Source organism: Dermochelys coriacea, chromosome 5, assembly GCF_009764565.3.
Source record: "Dermochelys coriacea isolate rDerCor1 chromosome 5, rDerCor1.pri.v4, whole genome shotgun sequence".
Lineage (NCBI taxonomy): Eukaryota > Metazoa > Chordata > Testudines > Dermochelyidae > Dermochelys > Dermochelys coriacea.
In genome coordinates this window covers 28,018,447-28,032,415 of record NC_050072.1, presented here as the reverse complement: position 1 = coordinate 28,032,415, position 13,969 = coordinate 28,018,447, and the positions used below count along the sequence as shown (strand labels likewise).

Below are 13,969 nucleotides of genomic sequence, written 5' to 3'. Positions count from 1 at the left end.
GTGCCCAGTGCCTTGCCGTATGAAAGGAAACATCAGAGTCCCTGATAAAAGTGGTCTCATATGGCTCCATGTTTACAGCATGCATTTCAGGCCTCCCATCATTGCGAACCAGTATACAACAGTACTGTATTTTAAAGTGTTCTTCACTCCCACGAGCCCAGCACACAGCAGTTCTATACAGGCAGGCAGGAAAGTTGACCAAGTGACTCGTACTACCACAGCAGAAACAGTTTTCAGAGTAGCAGCCGTGTTAGTCTGTATTCGCAAAAAGAAAAGGAGTACTGGTGGCACCTTAGAGACTAACAAATTTATTAGAGCATAAAAGTGAGCTGTAGCTCACGAAAGCTTATGCTCTAATAAATTTGTTAGTCTCTAAGGTGCCACCAGTACTCCTTTTCTTTTAGCAGAAACAGTGAGAAGCTGGCAACTTTTCCTGTGAGGGTGTGGAGCAGGAGTAGGTAGCATTGTATGACTTTCTTTGGGTGGTGGAAGTAGGAGCAGCTAATGGTTTAAGGGTAGACACAAAGACAGCAGCAGTCTGAGACACAGACCCCTTTCAACCCAAGCCCTCTCAAATGCCTCATCAACTGAAACATCAAAAGTTAGAGCTCTAACATCTTCAGCCAGTAACTGTTCACCCAGGCAGTCCTTGGCTATGCTAGTCACAAAAATATCCCTAAGCATGGTCATCATAATGTTCCCAAATTCACAGTCTTGGGCCAACCACCACAAATGACACGCAAACTCGAATATGGTTTTGTTGGCCTGTCCCCGCTCCTCACCCTCCCTCCCAACGAAACAGAATCTCCAGTCCCAAAATAGTCACTGAGGCGCTGCACAGCCACATCAAAGGAGGACTTGGGCTCTGGGAGTCCATCATAAATATCAATGGCATCATGGGCTAAGCAGTTCTGTAGCGAGGGTAATCTAGCAGCATCAGAAAGTTCAGAATCTGCACATAGTTCAGAAAATTCCAAATAAAGTATTGCCAATCAACAGCCAAAGGATGTGCAGGCAGCATATGTTGCAGAATAGAAGCACTTGTTACCATAATGTTACTCTCTGGTCAACCCCAGAACAGTTATCCCAAAACACAAGGAAATCAAAGCAAGACAAGCAAGTAAGGGGTCAATCAAACCAAAACATATAATAACCATGAACCACGCAAGTCAGCAACAGTGTGAACAAAACATAACAGTCCAAATGGCAGATTTGTAGCAGCAGGCCCTGGGTAACTCCACATACCCAATGCTATGTACATACACAGGAATAGGAACTGGAACAGTGAGTTTAGAGAGTCAGAAAATGAACAGGAACAGGGATCAGGAAGCAACACACTGGAAGGCAACACACATGCACAGCTATCATCATGAGGACAAAAAGAATTGCAACCTTGGAATAAAATGCAAATTAAATTTCAATAAAACATAATTCTTGAATAGTCATTTTAAGATTTACTCTCACTCAAGTAGCCGAAATAAGGTAGACATGGAATTTTCATACTTTTTCCTTGCCATTTACTTGAGTCATCAAAATAATTCCATATTTTGAAATAGCAAATCTTTGGTAGTTGACTACAATGGTTCAACCAAATATTTTATACCAGTATCACTCAGTGATTAGATTAAAAAGATGGCATCATATTTTGGGATGGATTCTGTGACCCTTACTCATGCAGAGTAGTGCTAACTGCACATACAGTCCCATATTAGAGTATGGCACAACAGGACCAGGCTGTACATGTGTAGATTTAATAGGCTATATATGAGTAGATTTATTTACACTAAACCGCTTTACACCACTCTAGTAATATAATGGGACTTTAAATGGACGTTAAATGAAACCCACTTTAAGACCCATTGCCAGAGTGCTATAAAATACCTTGACTATAAATTATAATCAGGCCTTGTTTCCAAAGTCTTTTATTTTACAGTTTACTGCGAATTTTAGATTTATTTACAAGTTTCATTAGCTTGAAGAGAAAATGTGCTGTTTCAAATTACATTTATTGGCTAATTTTGTGTCTGCAAAGATGCCTGTATACCTAAATTTTACCAGTAAGGAATTAATTCCATAAATAAACTATTTTACTAAATTGTGGGTTTTAAAAAAATATTTTCCATAGTACAATAAACAGTGGAATTTGCATGCTTGTATAAAAGTATTTTTCACATCTGCACTAAAATCAGAAATACACATAAGGCTAACTGATTACTTTCCAACTATTTTTTTCCCCTTATCTTTAGTAATGTACATTTTTCTTCTGGACATTTCAACACCCTGAGTCAGATCCTCATTTGGTGTAAATCAGTGTGGCTCAATTGGTTGCAGTACAGGTATGCCATTTTACACGAGCTAAGGATCCAAAGTTTCCACTATTCTTTAAAATGTTTGCTCTCTGTTTGGCCTGTTTCCTTAAGTTTAAGGACCCTGAGTTTGTGACTTTTAAAACCTGATAATGCAAACTCAATTCATGTGTCTGAGGTCAGCTTATGAAGAAAGGTTTGCAGGATCGGGTTTGATTCGTAGAGGAGATAAAAAGTCAAAGGAGGACTTGTGGAACCTTAGAAATTAACTAACAAATTTATTTGAGCATAAGCTTTCATGAGCTACAGCTCACTTCATCGGATAGTTGATGTCAGGCACACCTAGCTATCCACCAATCTTATTCCTTCAAGAACTGTCCTGACAAACATGTTACCTTTCCCTTTCCCCGCAATGGCTGTGGGAAGAGCCCTTTAACAGCAACACTGCTTATACCAATCCTTCCCATCCCTTTTCAGGTCTGGCTTGAGAACTGTCAAGCATGAAAGTGAGTGTGATAATGAAGGAATTAAAAACAAAAACAAAAAACAACCGTGGGAGACAGATGATTACAGAAATAAAGCAACTGCAGCTGAAGAGGAAAAAAAGAAAAGATAAATGATAACAAAGAGTGTCCAAAGTACGGGATATTATTCTAAAAGGCCTGTCCTTTTCAAAACAAATCAAAGAAAACTGTTAAAAACAACATGCTAACATGAATACCTACCAGGTTTCAGCTGAGTTTTTCCCTGTAGGACTTTCTTCTGCAATTTTCTTGTCCTTCAGTCCCACTTTAATTCCTTTCTCCCTTTCCCTGGCTTACTCTGCGCGCTCTCTCTCTCTCTCTCTCAACACTGCACTTATTTCCTGTTTTCCTCTTCTCACTCTCTTTCCTCATGAAAATGCGTGAAGAGCAGCCAAAGGAAACTCCCGTAATCTAATGCTGCTCTGTGACAACGTAGGTTTTGCTCTGTGCAGTGAGAGGGGTTGCGAGGGTTGGGAGAATCACATGGAATGTTGCCACCAGGAGCATGCCCTATGCAGTATTATGAAACTGGTGCCCCTATCCCCGACGGCAGCCTGGGGGGGGGGGAGGGAGGAAGGCAGCAAAGGATACCAAGACGCCTGGCCTGCCTCATCTCCATACCCGCTGAAACCCCCGTACCCTCTCCCTCACACAGAATGCGCGGTGCCAACGTATTCGGCTTTGTGAATACGGCCCCTGCCTAAGGAGACTGCAGTGCGCGCTGGGTGTGCAGGAGCTAACGCATTCTTCCCTGCTGTCATGGGCAGTGGGTGAAGCTGCCACTTCGGGGGCTAGCTCCCCAGCCCACCTCTTCTGCCTGTGGCCCCGCATAGACTCGACCCTTGCTCTGCCCCAGGCCTCGCCCCCACTCTGCCCAGGTCCCACCCCTCCCCACTGTCTCCCTCCTCTCTTCCCTCCCTCACCCTGCTCACCTCCTTCCAGCCAAATCCATGAACCCAAATGAAGCAAATGACATTTGAAAAAAACACACTTCTGCAATTTCTTTCTAAAGAAAATGTAGCATGTTTTCCACTGCATGCCATATGGTGAAGACTGGACATACAGAAGGTACCAATTAAAAGCACTAAACTTGTGAATAAAAAATGTCAGTCACAGGTTTTTTGATATGCCCTGAAGTTTGTCAGATTTATTTCCAAAAACTTTGTAGTAAGGGTGAGTCAGCTGTCTTGCTGAATTCAACATTAAATATTATGGAATACATGATGCAGCTCTTCTCTGTTTTACATTTTCTTAATCAGTATTTCTAAGCTGATTTTATATTTTAAATGTACTCTTAAGCCTTCATAAAGTAATCGTTCCAGATCACTACATATTTAACACACTGAAACAAAGACATTATTTTAAAATAATCAGTCACAGAGATTGTGTGTTCATAACAATGTTCATTGCCCTTAGAAAAAGGGAACACTATTTTACTTTGTGTGATCTCCATAACAATAGACATGTTTATGAAATTTCACCAACTTTAAAAAATAAGTTTCCAAGGATTTTAGGCATGGCATAAAGGATTTTATATCTTACTAGGTACTAGTTTTGCTGGAGGGTTCTTTTAAAACTAGTTCATCAGATAGTCAGAAGTAAAGAAAGGGAAACTCTTTGTCCAGCTATCTGGAAGGATAGGGGTGTTGTCCCTTTAAGAGCTCTCTTCATCCAGGGCAGGGGGGAGAAAGGGATGGACTGAAAGGACAGGAAGATTTTTGAAGCAAGTTTTTTTTTTTACTATAGTAGTTAAAATTAAAATGTGTATTTTAGATAAGGGTGGTCTTTTGAAGGATTTATTTAAAAAACTGTACGTCTGAAGATCCAAGCATTTAAGGCTAAAGATGATTGTGCATCTAAAATCTGTGCAAGGATTTTTTAAGAGATGTGATTTTATAATCTTCACCTACTCACTAATGAAATATTTTTAAAGCAAATTTTAAACTAAGGTCTGGTAGACTAACATGTTCTGAGTAAATATTACAGTAATGCACACCTGCTTTTGTCAGTAAATTCAGAAATTGACAGGAATATACCTGGGGTTTGGCAAATGCTTGTTAAATGGTTTAATTATCACTTGTATGACTCTTTAACAGTTTCAATGTTGTGCTAAAAGAAAAGGAGTACTTGTGGCACCTTAGAGACTAACAAATTTATTAGAGCATAAGCTTTCGTGAGCTACAGCTCACTTCATCGGATGCATTACTATGTTGTGCTAATAGGTCTGGCAGGCTGGAAGTCTTTCTCACTTTTAAGTTACTAGATCGCCTCTGAAGTAAGAGTCACCAGGCTGTAGCATCTAGCTAGGGGAGCCTGTAGGAAGGGTCAGAACAGGGATAGGAAGAGCTGGGAGGGTGGCTACTAAAACCCAGTAGTGCCCCAAATTTTCAGGTGCCCAACGCAGCTGCGTATAATGCATATGCCTAAGGACGGCAATGGTTGGCAGGGAGCCAATGCAGTGTTGCCATCTCCCATGATTTTGTCATGAATCTCATTATGCTCAAATAAATTTGTTAGTCTCTAAGGTGTCACAAGTACTCCTTTTCTTTTTGCGGATTCAGACTAACACAGCTGCTACTCTGAAACCTGTCATTATGCAAGGCATTGAATTTAGCCGTATGGAGTGGAAATCTATCAACTTCATGAAAAAACTCGTACAGATACAGACAGACATCATCTTCCTTTCCAAATGCAGACAGATGGACTTCATACCAAAAGGACTGAAGGTAAGAAATCCATTACATTACAATCTACATACCATACTGACAGCTTGTGCCACACACTCTCAAAGAAACTGTGGAACTACCTGATCAACATCCTCTACAGCAAACAGGGAAAGATAAAGAATGAGCTCTCAAAACTGGATACTCTCATAAAAAAACAACCTTCCACACAAAAACGTGACAAGCCATTTACAACACACACTTTGCTTCTCTACAAAAGAAAAAGGACACTAAACTATCTAAACTACTACATGCCACAAGGGGCCATAACAGTGGTTCCCTTAACCCACCCAGCAATATTGTTAATCTATCCAGCTATACTCTTAGCCCAGCAGAAGAATCTGTCCTATCTCGGGGCCTCTCCTTCTGTCCCTGCACCCCCATGAACACGATACAGTTCTGTGGTTACCTAGAATCCTATTTTCGACATCCCCCACTCAAATAATATTTCCAACACACCTCTGAACAACATACTAACCCACAGAGACCTTCCTACCAAGACTACAAAAAGAAGGATTCTGGGTGGACTCCTCCTGAAGGTCGAAACAACAGACTGGACTTCTACATAGAGTGCTTCTGCCAACATGCACGGACTGAAATTGTGGAAAAGCAGCATCACTTGCCCCATAACCTCAGCCGTGCAGAACACAATGCCATCCACAGCCTCAGAAACAACTCTGACATCATAATCAAAAAGGCTGACAAAGGAGGTGCTGTCGTCATCATGAATAGGTCGGAATACGAACAAGAGGCTACTAGGCAGTTCTCCAATACCACTTTCTACAAGCCATTACCCTCTGATCCCAATGAGGGTTACCAAAAGAAACTACACCATTTGCTCAAGAAATTCCCTGAAAAAGCACAAGAACAAATCCGCACAGACACACCTCTGGAACTCCAACCTGGGGTATTCTGTCTGCTACCCAAGATCCATAAACCTGGAAATCCTGGATGCCCCATCATCTCAGGCACTGGCACCCTGACAGCGGGATTGTCTATGTAGACTCCCTCCTCAGTCCCTATGCTACCAGCACTTCCAGGTATCTTCGAGACACCACTGACTTCCTGAGGAAACTACAATCCATCGGTGATCTTCCTGAAAACACCCTCCTAGACACTATGGATGTAGAAGCCCGCTACACTAACATTCCACACAAAGATGGACTACAAGCCATCAGGAACAGTATCCCCGATAATGTCACAGCAAACCTGGTAACTGAACTTCGTGACTTTGTCCTCACCCATAACTATTTCACATTTGGGGACAACGTATACTTTCAAATCAGCGGCACTGCAATGGGTACCCGCATGGCCCCACAGTATGCCAACGTTTTTATGGCTCACTTAGAACAACGCTTCCTCAGCTCTCATCCCCTAATGCCCCTTCTCTACTTGCACTACATTGATGACATCTTCATCATCTGGACCCATGGAAAAGAAGCCCTTGAGGAATTCCACCATGATTTCAACAATTTCCATCCCAACATCAACATCAGTCTGGACCAGTCCACACAAGAGATCCTCTTCCTGGACACTACGGTGCTAATAAGCAATGGTCACATAAACACCATCCTATACCGGAAACCTACTGTCCGCTATTCCTACCTACATGCCTCCAGCTTTCATCTAGACCACACCACATGATCAGCTGTCTACAGCCAAGCTCTACAATACAACCATATTTGCTCCAACCCCTCAGACAGAGACAAACACCTATAAGATCTCTACAACTACAATACCCACCTGCTGAAGTGAAGAAACAGATTGACAGAGCCAGAAGAGTACCCAGAAGTCATCTACTACAGGACAGCCCCAACAAAGAAACTAACAGACCGCCACTAGCCATCACTTTCAACCCCCAACTAAAACTACTCCAACGCATCATCAAGGATCTACAACCTATCCTAAAGGATGACCCATCACTCTCACAGATCTTGGGAGACAGGACAGTCCTTGCTTACAGACAGCCCCCCAACCTGAAGCAAATACTCACCAGCAACCACATAATAGAACCACTAACCCAGGAACTTATCCTTGTAACAAAACCCGTTGCCAACTGTGTCCACATATCTATTCAGGGGATACCATCATAGGGCCTAATCACATCAGGCACACTATCAGAGGCTCGTTCACCTGCACATCTACCAATGTGATATATGACATCATGTGCCAGCAATGCCCCTCTGCCATGTACATTGGTCAAACTGGACAGTTTCTACGTAAAAGAATAAATGGACGCAAATCAGACGTCAAGGATAATAACATTCAAAAACAAGTCGGAGAACACTTCAATCTTTCTGGTCACTCGATTACAGACCTAAAAGTTGCAATTCTTCAACAAAAAGCTTCAAAAACAGACTCCAACGAGAGACTGCTGAATTGGAATTAATTTGCAAACTGGATACAATTAACTTAGGCTTGAATAGAGACTGGGAGTGGATGGGTCATTACACAAAGTAAAACTATTTCCTCATGTTACTCTCCCCCCGCCACCCCACTGTTCCTCAGAAGTTCTTGTCAACTGCTGGAAATGGCCCACGTTGATTATCACTACAAAAGGCCCCCCCCCCCACTCTCCTGCTGGTAATAGCTCACCTTAAGTGATCACTCGTGTTACAGTGTGTATGGTAACACCCATTGTTTCATGTTCTCTATGTATACAAATCTCCCCACTGGATTTTCCACTGAATGCATCCGATGAAGTGAGTTCTAGCTCACGAAAGCTTATGCTCAAATAAATGTGTTAGTCTCTAAGGTGCCACAAGTACTCCTTTTGTTTGTTCTTAATTCGTATTTGGAGGCTCACAGAGATTCTGAGGAGTAGCATCCACTGAGGCAGCCTGGGACCGAATAGACCCCTTAAGAAATTAAATATGGCATTGACTAGTCCATAATATGACCTGCTAACTCTTAGTATTTTGAAAAAATACATAGCTGAATTCTACAAAGTATCAATCTCTTGTACATATGCAGTCTTTTTCTGAATATATATATCTTCATGAGAGAGAGACAGAAAGCATCTCATGAGCTATTGTGATTCATGGGTAAATAACAGGCTTCTAAAAAAATGCATATGTAAGAAATGAACGGATACCATTCAGGTCTGCTAGACATATAAAGTTGTACTTAAGTCATTACTTACTCTTGTTTCTCTGATAAATACAAAGCTCTTTAGAAATCTAATCCCATGCATTATTACCCAAACAGGGAAGATACTATGTAATTAATAATAGTCTCCTGTGAAGGCTTTTATTCTCGCCCCCCCGCCCCAAAAAGAGAGCATTACATGCTCATGTGTCTCTTTAAATATGTGAAGTCCTTGCACTCCCCATACCTCTCAAGGAAGACGTGCTATATCACAGTCTGTAAAGTGCCAGGGTCCAGGTCTGTGACTGATACGTTGGGCTACTGATTCCATCAGTAAGGGATTCTGCAGCAATAAGAGGGCTAGTATCATGATCTACTTCAGGCATCAGCTATGTGCACTGATGTTGGGATTTGGTTTACTCTGGACTAGGGGAAGTTGCATATCCCCTAAATTAGGGTGGTAAAAGGGGGGCAATGTGGGTTGCGGGGAGGGGGTGGGGGGGAGGCATGCAACCAAAAATTAGCCTGATCCAGCAGGATACAGGTGATCTATTGAAGTTTTTGCTGCTTGCGTCCACCCAGATAGTCGAGGTTTGCTGAACTAAGTGTGGGGGAGGGGAAGGAGGAGAGAGAGACAGTGGAAGCAATACAGTACTACTTTCCTCTGTTTTGACTTACACTTGCATTTGTGACCAAAATTTGGTATGATTTGACAGGATCCAGATGAGAAAGCCGAGTTTTTGCAGTGCTATTGTGATCAGATGCGTCCAGGTCTGGATTTCTGAGATGCACTAGGAGCAGGTAAACATGTTCTCTTAAGTAGCGGCATCTTGGAAACTGGAGCCAAAATCTGGCAGGATCTAGCAGCGGGATTTGCAGCATTGTTGTTGGGATGTGTTCACCTTTTTGTTGTTGTTGTTGGAGCAATGTATTTAAACAATGAAACAAAGTATTGGGGCCAAGTATTAGTTGCTCCAGCAGATACTAGATGTGGTATTTGACTGTATTGCTGGGCCAGGATGCATCAGGGTCAGGGTGTCTGAAGAGGAGCATTGATATTTGATCTCTATTTCTGAAATAGAAATTGTTGCACTGAGACCAAGGAGTGTCAGGATCCAGATTTTAACTCCCCCTCCCAACATTCTTTCTAAGTTCTATGGCAAATGTGTCTAGAGTCAACATACCAGCCACTTTATGGTCACGGTTGGAATATTTGAGGCTACAAATTTACCCTAGTTGTAACCTCATTTGTAAAAAGTATTGTTACATCTTGTGAACTTTCATATAATGTATAATAAAAAATGTTGGTGGAAAGTAGGTTAATTTGCTTTCAGTAATAAATGTTATAAACAGGTGCAAGAGAACCAGACAGTGAGACTACATTACTCCAAACAGTAAAGGCCATGCTGATATGACTAAGGACTATGCTTGGTAAAAATGGAAGATAAATGAACCAAAGTTGTTGTGTCAGATAATAGGCCTAGGTCTGTCAATTAATCACAGTTAACTCATGAGATTAACTCAAAAAAATTAATCGCACTTTTAATCACACTGTTAAAAAATTGAATACCAATTGAAATTTATTAAATATTTTTGGATGTTTTTCTACATTTTCAAATATATTGATTTCTGTTACAACACAATACAAAGTGTGCAGCGCTCACTTTATTTTTTATTACAAACATTTGCACTATAAAAATGATAAACAAAGAAATAGTATTTTTCAATTCACCTAATACAAGTACTGAAGTGCAATCTCTTTATCATGAAAGTTCAATTTACAAAATGTAGAATTATGTACAAAAAAAATAACTGCACCCAAAAACAAAACAATGTAAAACTTTAGCGCCTACAAGTCCACTCAGTCCTACTTCTTGTTCAGCCAGTCAAACATGTTTGTTTACATTTACGGGAGATAATGCTGCCTGTTTCTTATTTACAATGTCACCTGAAGGTGAGAAAAGGCATTTGCATGGCACTTTTGTAGCCAGCATTGCAAGGTAGTCACGTGCCAGATATGCTAAACATTAGTATGCCCTTCATGCTTCAGCCACCATTCCAGAGGACATGCTTCCATGCTGATGACGCTCGTTAAAAAAAATGCATTAATTAAATTTGTGACTGAACTCCTTGGGGAGAATTGGAATCTTGGATGATGACCAGCACGTGTTGTTCGTTTTAAGAACACTTTCGCTGCAGATTTGACAAAAGAAGGTACCAATGTAAGATTTCTAAAGATAGCTACACTCGACCCAACATTTAAGAATCTGAAGCCTCTTCCAAAATCTGAGAGGGATGAAGTGTGGAGCATGCTTTCAGAAGTCTAAAAGAGCAACACTCCAATGCGGAAACTACAGAACTGAACCACCAAAAAAGAAAATCAACCTTCTGCTGGTGACATCAGACTCAGATGTTGAAAATGAACATGCACTGCTTTGCATAGTAATCGAGCAGAACATGTCATCGGCATGGATGCATCTGGCACGTAAATATCTTGTGACGCCAACTACAACAGCACCATGCGAACGCCTGTTCTCACTTTCAGGTGGACATTGTAAACAAGAAGCAAGCAGCATTATCTCCTGCAAATGTAAACTAACTTGTTTGAGTGACTGGCTGAACAAGAAGTAGGACTGAGTGGACTTATAGGCTCTAAAGTTTTACATTGTTGAATGCAGTTATTTTTTGTACATAATTCTACATTCGTAAATTCAATTTTCATGATAGAGATTGCACTACATTATTTGTATTAGGTGAATTGAAAAATACTATTTCTTGTTTTTTACAAATATTTGTAATAAAAATAATATAAAGTGAGCACTGGTCATTTTGTATTCTGTGAGATAATTGAAATCAATATATTTGAAAATGTAGAAAACTTCCACAGATGTTTAAATAAATGGTATTCTATCATTCTTTAACAGTGCAATTAATCACAGTTAATTTTTTTAATTGTTTGACAGCCCTAATTAGGCCTAATTTGTGGGCAAAATAATGAGGATAGGCTATTATTCCTATCACTCCCTTTTTGGGTCCTTAAAGAACAGACAGGCTACTGAAGCAAGTTTCAGCACCATGGCTACCATCCCCATCATCTCCTGAGATCTCCTTCATCCTAATCCTAAAATGTCCTGATCAGGCCAGAGAGGGGGACCCAAAAAACATTGCCACCTCTATTGGCTCCAGCTGAATCCCTAACACCATCTGGGATGGAACGGGACAGGGCTTTAACTAAAGTAGAAGCAACAACAGCTCCAGTCCATCTTAACGAACTTCTTCCCTTTCCCTAAAAGGACAGTCATTACTATCCAAGAGACTAAGGATTTATAACCTATTCTGAAGGATCACCCATCATTCACAGATCTTGGGAAACAGGCCAGTCCTTGCTTACAGACTGCTCCCCAACCTGAAGCAAATACTCACCAGCAACCACACAACAGAACCACTAACCCAGGAACCTATCCTTGCAACAAAGCCCGTTGCCAACTCTGTCCACATATCTATTCAGGGGACACCATCATAGGGCCTAATCACATCAGCCACACTATCAGAGGCTCGTTCATCTCTGCATCTACTAATGTGATATATGCCATCATGTGCCAGCAATGCCCCTCTGCCGTGTACATTGGTCAAACTGGACAGTCTCTATGTAAAAGAATATATGGACACAAATCAGACATCAGGAATTATAACATTCAAAAACCAGTTGGAGAACACTTCAATCTCTCTGGTCACTTGATTACAGACCTGAGAGTGGCTATTCTTCAACCAAAACCTTCAAAAACAGACTCCAACCAGAGACTGCTGAATTGGAATTAATTTGCAAACTGGATACAATTAACTTAGGCTTGAATAGAGACTGGGAGTGGACGGGTCATTACACAAAGTAGAACTATTTCCCCATGTTATTCCCCCCTCCCATACCTCCCACTGTTCCTCAGACGTTTTTGTCAACTGCTGGAAATGGCCCATCTTGATTATCACCACAAAAGGTTTTCTTCCTCCCCCCTCTTCCTGCTGGTAATAGCTCATCTTAAGTGATCACTCTCCTTACAGTGTGTATGATAAAACCCATTGTTTCATGTTCTCTCTGTGTGTGTATATAAATCTCCCCCCTGTATTTTCCACTGAATGCAGCCAATGAAGTGAGCTGTAGCTCATGCAAGCTTATGCTCAAATAAATTTGTTAGTCTCTAAGGGGCCACAAGTCCTCCTTTTCTTTTTGGGAATACAGACTAACAGGGCTGCTACTCTGAAACCTGTCAAATAAGGGTATCTTTTCCTTTTTAAAATCTCCCTCCAGCTAAAGGGAACAAAGGGTGTTGTTAAAATGAAAGCCTTACTTAATATTTTACATTGCAAATGCTGCAACTGTTCCTTCTATCTGTATCTTTAATAAAAGGGTTAAAAGATTTTTAAGGAAGCTTGCTCTGCGCGTATCAAACCCGGACCTTGATTAATGCTGGCCCGTGCCTGGGTTACAGTTAACCTCTTTGGCCCATCTAACTAAATCGTCATTCCTCTCTGGGTCACTGCAAGAGGAGTCGGAGAACAAAACTGCAGGCTGCGTTAATTAATTAGACCCTTACCAAGCACTAGGAGGTTTGAAATTCAAAGAGGAGACCTTTGCAATAAATACTTGCTAGTGCTAGAAAAGGCCACGTTCAAACGCCACCAGCGGAACCACGAGGGCTTTTGTTGGCCACGGATGGTGTGTGTGGGGGGGGGAGCTAAATTTGAACACCACCGTCCCTCAAATCACCACCCATGTTGGGGGCCCAGGAATCGTCCTCCCCTGGAAAACAAACGGGGTAAAGAGAGCGGGGGAGGGGCGCTGGCAGGAGGGGGTGGGGGAGCGGGGTACTCACTGCCTGGGGCTGTCTGTGACGGGGTGGCCGCGGGCTCGCTACGAAGGCGTCCAGCCTGGCGAGGGGAAGGCACCGGCATGCAGAGCCCCCCCTTCCCCGCTCGCCCACCAGGGGATTGGGAAACTGGGAGTTTTAGCAGCTGGGCCGGGCGGCAGTGGGGGTCAGCGGGGGGCTGGCCCGACTCCGTGCTCGCCAGCTGCCCCCGCGATGAACCAGCCGCCCCTAGCGGGCTGTACGGGAACGGCGGCTTGGAGCGGGAAGGGGGCTGCGCTGGGCCGCCTCCCTGTCGGGAATGGCGGCGCGGGGGGGGGGGGGGGCCGCGCAGCTGCCGCTGTGCCAGAGGCGGGGGCCGGGCGCTTCACCCCCGCCAGGGCGGGCAGCCAGCGCATTCCTCGTCGGGCCGCCGCGATGATGCGGTGGGAATTTCCCTGCCGGCTGCTCCAGCTCGGGGAAGTTGAATC

At 42.5% G+C, this 13,969-nt stretch overlaps 1 protein-coding gene across 4 annotated transcripts in view; it reads right to left on the bottom strand.

Annotated features, from left to right (window-relative positions):
- The window catches only part of OSMR (oncostatin M receptor), a 71,849-nt gene extending 58,129 nt beyond the window's left edge, over nucleotides 1-13,720 (bottom strand). Inside the window, exon 1 of one of the 4 annotated variants that reach the window (XM_038403993.2) lies at nucleotides 13,509-13,720. The gene's annotated coding sequence lies outside the window, so the exon portion shown is untranslated. Of the gene's footprint in view, nucleotides 1-3,031; nucleotides 3,272-13,508 lie in introns of those variants that run through there. The other 3 variants (XM_043514965.1, XM_038403992.2, XM_043514966.1) reach the window with 3 other exon arrangements.
- Nucleotides 13,721-13,969: the final 249 nt, after the last annotated feature.